The 5,642-nt window shown below is 45.9% G+C and overlaps 1 protein-coding gene across 4 annotated transcripts in view; it reads right to left on the bottom strand.

The window, feature by feature from the left end:
* LOC133658456 (galactosylgalactosylxylosylprotein 3-beta-glucuronosyltransferase 1) overlaps positions 1-3,710 on the bottom strand; it is a 247,311-nt gene extending 243,601 nt beyond the window's left edge. For all 4 annotated transcript variants that reach the window (XM_062060531.1, XM_062060530.1, XM_062060527.1 and 1 more), the window contains exon 1: positions 3,348-3,710. The gene's annotated coding sequence lies outside the window, so the exon portion shown is untranslated. The remainder of the gene's footprint in view (positions 1-3,347) is intronic.
* Between the last annotated feature and the right edge of the window lie 1,932 nt (positions 3,711-5,642).

Consider the following 5,642-nt stretch of genomic DNA (forward strand, 5'->3'; position numbering starts at 1 on the left):
CATAATTATTGCAAAATCCAAAACTTATTCAATGAGCTTGAAACATTTAAAATAAAAAGTGTCGGTATCAATATGGTTGTTGGCAATACAAGGCATGTGATTATTTGAATTTGCAGCATTGCCCGCCCCCTACAGCACAGTGTGTAAGTGAGAGCTACTAGATAGAAACAGCTCACAGACATGTACAATTATTTCTAAAGAGATTAAAATTAACTGAGCACGATTACCTCAGTCAAGGCGGAAATCAATTAAAGTGGCCATGAGTGAGTGAGATCAACATACTCGTCCTCTGTGGCACAAGAGAGAGAGAAAAAAAAAAACTCAAATCAAGTTGATGTCACGCTGGGTGTCAGCTGCCTGCGACCGGACCAGTCAGAACTTCCAGGCGGTTAAACTGATGCATGCTGACACATGACTAAGGATTTCAACTGGAGTTCAAACCTTTGGCAGCGTTATTCACACTGAGCAAGGTTTTTCCTATGGCTGCTTACTGCAAAAATACACACAATTATGCAAATACAAACAAACAGACGGCAGTAATAGTTGCAGAATTGGGTACAATTTAACGATTGTGCCCGTCTACTTCTAAACTGCAACACAGAAAATGATAAACGTGTCGAAACATATGCTGGTATCTTTATGACAAATACACCACATGGTGGCACTGTTGGTAAATACCATAGTTTGACCCCCCCCCCCCCCCCCCCCTCATTAGTCAGATTGACTTAGAATTGCTTGGTTACATGCCCTTTAAAAAAACACCGAATTAAACTTTAGGGTGTTTCGCTGAATCACTACCAAAAATGCCACACACCTTCCAAGGACTGACAATCACATGCGTGTTGAATTTGAGCAAGATTGATGGAAAAACATGGACGCCATACAAAACAAATTACACAGACTTAATTTGTTTGTCTACTGTACAGCCCGTGAGAACAAGTGAGGCTGAGGACGTCCCTAGAAACGCATGGCTATGAGAACATTTTACAGTGTACAACGGGAGCGCTCTTGTTTTTTTGGAATTTGCTGCAAAAGTCTCACAAGTTTTGAATTGAACTCGGGGGCCGCTACAGTGTCATTTAAAGGCTGCCGATTGAATAGACGTGTTGCACAATTTCAGCTGAATACAGCGTGAAACCGTGCAAGCGGGCTAATGCTAATGCTAACCCTTTTTCGTGAGCACACTTTCCTGTTTTTATTTCCTCCCAACACACAGACTGTCAGCGACTGCTAAGATTTGGAGAAGGAGGTAGGATTAGATCGACTTTACTTTTTTGTACTCCTAGTCTGTATGATTGTAAACGCGTGACATTGTCATGGCGCATGCGCAATATCGCATGTCATCTGCACCTACGCTAGAGACGCGCCAGGACAAGCCCCTGCTCGCTCTGCACGCATTGCGGCCAACTGCCTGCAAGGCTGCAGGCAATCCTCAATCTGCGCACCTGGGGGCTAACGAAGACAGACGGCATAAAGATCAGCGGACCCGAAGATCCAGTGCCGGAATGTAGTTCTCTCCCGTGGTAAGCATCCCATCTCTGGCTTCCCTCCCGCGTACTTGATCCCTCTCTGTGCCTTCCCTGTTTCGGTGTCTTATGTCATTTGCGTCTCCCGCAGTACTTCCCATGTCTTCCGTGATCAAGCTATGTGCCTCGACTTCCCTCTGGATTCCGGACTGCCTCCCCCGATCCTCGACCCCTGCTGGGACACGGACCTTGTTGCTTCTCTCGAAGGATTCAACCAACACGCACATACAACAAACTCTGGTAACATTCACATGGTTATTTCTACACGTCGTTTTTTACCTATCACTTAGAGTAGCATACACATCCCACCTACTCATCAAGTTCAATAAACCAATTGAACTGATTACTGCCGTGGTGTCGTCTCCTTCCTCCGCCGTACGTAACAGACATACTTCAATGTAGAACGACTAAGCGTGACAATCAAACTACGCTGTGGTTAGTCAGGGTGCTCAAAAAAATAGTTTAAAGTTGCAATTCATACCAATTCCAATTCGCTTCATAATTCCCAAGAAAACATTTTTTTAAGGATACACACTTTTTTCAGGTCATCTCCGCGCTTATTCGCTGTGTGTGTACGCGCAACGGGGGACAGCCAGTGTGGCTGCGCCATGTGTACCTTTATAAACCTCACTTCCTGACAGCTTCGAGATTGTGCTGGCTGCCGAGTTAGCTCGGTAGTCAGCATGCTCACCTCTCATGCCGACAACCAGGGTTCGTATCCCCGTTCGGATTGGGATAAACACCTAAATACATATGCATGAATACGTAATACATCAACAGCCAAGAGGAGCTTTAGTAACCTGTTTTGAAAAGGTTTTATCATCATTACACTAAATAATAGAATCGGTTTGAATCGAGAACTGTCGAATCAAGATTTAAATCGTGAGTTGTTGTAAGATTCCCATTGCTAATGGTTAGCGCTACAACCTGCTGGCAGGTTCCATGACAACAACGTGATGGACGTTTATGGCTTTAAATTGAATCCATCGTAAAGCCGTGACTGCGTTACATTCAGCTGAATAATGTCGCTAAAATTATACATTGTCTGTTATTTGGTACTTAAGTTATTTTTACACTTGTATCCCAGTGAAGAATGACACGTTTGATATCCAAAAACGGAGTTTAACTGATGGCGAAAGCCGTTTGAATCCGGCTGTGTGGCCAACCTCTAAAAAGTGCATCTTATCGCAAAGAGTCCAGGTGTATCCTGGGCAGGTGTCAGAAAGGCACTCTTACAGTCCGCTCTGCTTCAACTCGAGCTGGTTCTCCCCCCCGCACTCCCTTTTTTTGTTTGCCTCTGCGGACGAGTTATTTTCTGTGTGTGTTGCGCTCTGCTCCCTTGGGGTCATGAGTGAAAGTGGGTCTGTCAGAAAACTCCCAGCAAATGTGTCCAGCCTTCTCACCGAATCATCTGCTGTTTTATGGGTTTTTCACTTTCTTGTTTAGATATTTGCTGAATTCATCAGCTTAGCAGTAAACAAACACACAACCCCCCCCAAAAAAAAAATCTAAGCCGACCTTATGTGGCTCTCCTCAGCTGCTCAGTTAAGAGCAAATCTCCACAATTGCTATCTCAGCATGCTCATCCCAAGGATTATCGCCCCTTCTTTTTTCATCAAGACTCTTCTTCCATGTGTAGCTGGCATGCATGCGACCCAGCCTCCCCCTTGCTCTCTGTGCAGTACACAAGCCAGGGACAAAGATGGCAATCTTTCCTCATCGTTGCCTGATCAGCATGGAAAACGCTCCATTGCCGTCTAGCCCCTGCGCATCCTTTCAAGTGCCAAATAAGAACAGAAAGAGGGTGTTGTTTATCTTTACCTTTTCAGCGACTTCGGCGTGGACCGCTATTCCCAGTGCAAGCAGGACTCCCGTTCATTCCAGAATTCCCGCTTTTGTCCCCGCTGTGGGTTGCGTCCCCCTCCCTCTCTCCAGTCCGTTTTCCTCTTGCTTGATGAAAGAGAGCCAGCATTCAAAGCATCCTTCCCTTTCACGCTCTCATCCTCCTTTGGCTTTTTTCACCCTTTTTCTTCCTCTTCCCTCCCTTCTGCTTTGTGTCCCCTCTCTGCTGCCTCTATGCCGTGGGCAGGCTGACTGTAGCTGGTCCTCTCAGAAGCTGACCGCTCTGTCGAGACGGATGAGGCGGCTCTACGCGTGCAGAGGCATATGTGAATGTGCTTCTGCTTGGTGGGGGGACTAAAGTAGCTTCTTAGCTGAGACTGAGACCACCCTTCATCCCCCTCCTCCCTTCCAGAGATGGGCTTTCTAATGGCGTGTACCATTAAACCTCAGAATAGGGTGGGTTGCTGCTCTGAGGGGAGATCCAAAGGCGATGGAGAGGGTGGGGGGAAAGGCACAGTTCAAATGTGTTCAACTGATGAGGGTAAGTTCACGCTTGTTCAGGTAAGGCAGGGCTATTCAACTGGCAAATCTGTCCCGGAATGACACCATACCAGCTCAGTTCAAAACTTGGGAGGCAGACATTTTTGCAACAAATTCCTAAAAACAGTAGAGTGCTGCTGGTGTAAAAAGGAACGTGGACCACTGTACTACCTCAGTAGAAGCATTTAAGTCCCATCATAAAACTCATTTGTATACTCTAGCCTTTAAATAGACCCCCCTTTTAGACCAGTTGATCTGCCGTTACTTTTCTGCTCTACCCCCCCCCCCCCCCCCCCCCCCCCCTCCGTGGAGAGGGGGGGGGGGGGGCACAGATTCGGTGACCACAGATGAAGTGCTAGCTGTCCGAAGTCGGGACCCAGGGTGGACCACTCATCTGTGCATCAGTTGGGGACGTCTCTGCGCTGCTGACCTGTCTCCACTCAAAATGATCTCTTGCTAGCCCCACTATGGACTGGACTCTCACTGTTGTGTTGGATCCACTATGGACTGGACTCTCACTATTATGTTAGATCCACTATGGACTGGACTCTCACTATTATGTTAGATCCACTATGGACTGGACTCTCACAATATTATGCTAGATCCACTCGACGTCCCCACATCTGCGGTCCCCTCTAAGGTTTCTCATTATTATCCCATTGGGTTGAGTTTTTTCTTGCCCTGATGTGGGATCTGAGCCGAGGATGTCGTTGTGGCTTGTGCAGCCCTTTGAGACACTCGTGTTTTAGGGCTATATAAGTAAACATTGATTGATTGATTGATTGATTGAAACCCATATGCTGATCTTTGCATTGACATTTAACGTTGCTAGCACCGTAGTCAAACCTTGTGATTCACATAATTTAGGAGTTCTTCGAGGCAGCCCTTTAAGGTTATGTCTACACTAAGCCGGATAACCCCTTAAACGAATAATTATTTAGCCTAAGCATCGTGTCAGCCACACTAAACCATCGTTTAAGGTTCCCCTCCTTGGATAATATTTTACACGGGTAAGTGCGCCGTGTATTTCTAGAATCTGCGGCTCTAAGCTTTGTATGGACTCATTGATCGTTTACAAACTGAGTTCGGAGAGGAAGTGAAGTCAGAAAGACTGCGCCCCACACAGGAAGTGACGTCAGAAAGACCGCGCCACAGCCAGCTTCATAAAAACCGGAGCTAACCACTGGAAAGATAGAGGCGAGTCATCCAGACATGCCCGTGTTTCTCCTTCTTCTACATGTACAGACGCTTGTGGAAATCACACATGAATACCTTAAGTGAAGGAAACGCCGATTGCAGCTATTTTGGATACTACACATCTCAGACGGCAAGAGAACTTTCAAATGTCCGGGTCAACTGTGATTCTACTTACCGAAAAAGTTTTGTCGAAGAGTCAACGAGAATGCGGGCTCCTGTGGGTTTGATAAAAAAGGCAGTGTGTGCTTTGTATTACCTGGCCGTCGAGTGAAAACTATGGAAAACATCAAATTAATTTGGACTGGCAAATCAGACTGTATCAGTTATTGTTCGCCATGTATGTCGCGGACTCAACGTCTAGGTCCAGAGTATATAAAGTCACCAAAAACGAATGGAAAATGAAGGTTTAGGCAAAAGAGTGAGGAGTGTCCTGACCAGATATCTAGATCCCTAGATTGATTGTTGTCAAATGTTCTTTGTCACATTGTTTACTTTTACATGTCCAATAAAGATTTGATTAATTTATGATGGCTCAGG

The sequence above is a fragment of the Entelurus aequoreus genome, linkage group LG10 (genome assembly GCF_033978785.1).
Source record: "Entelurus aequoreus isolate RoL-2023_Sb linkage group LG10, RoL_Eaeq_v1.1, whole genome shotgun sequence".
NCBI classification, from domain to species: domain Eukaryota; kingdom Metazoa; phylum Chordata; class Actinopteri; order Syngnathiformes; family Syngnathidae; genus Entelurus; species Entelurus aequoreus.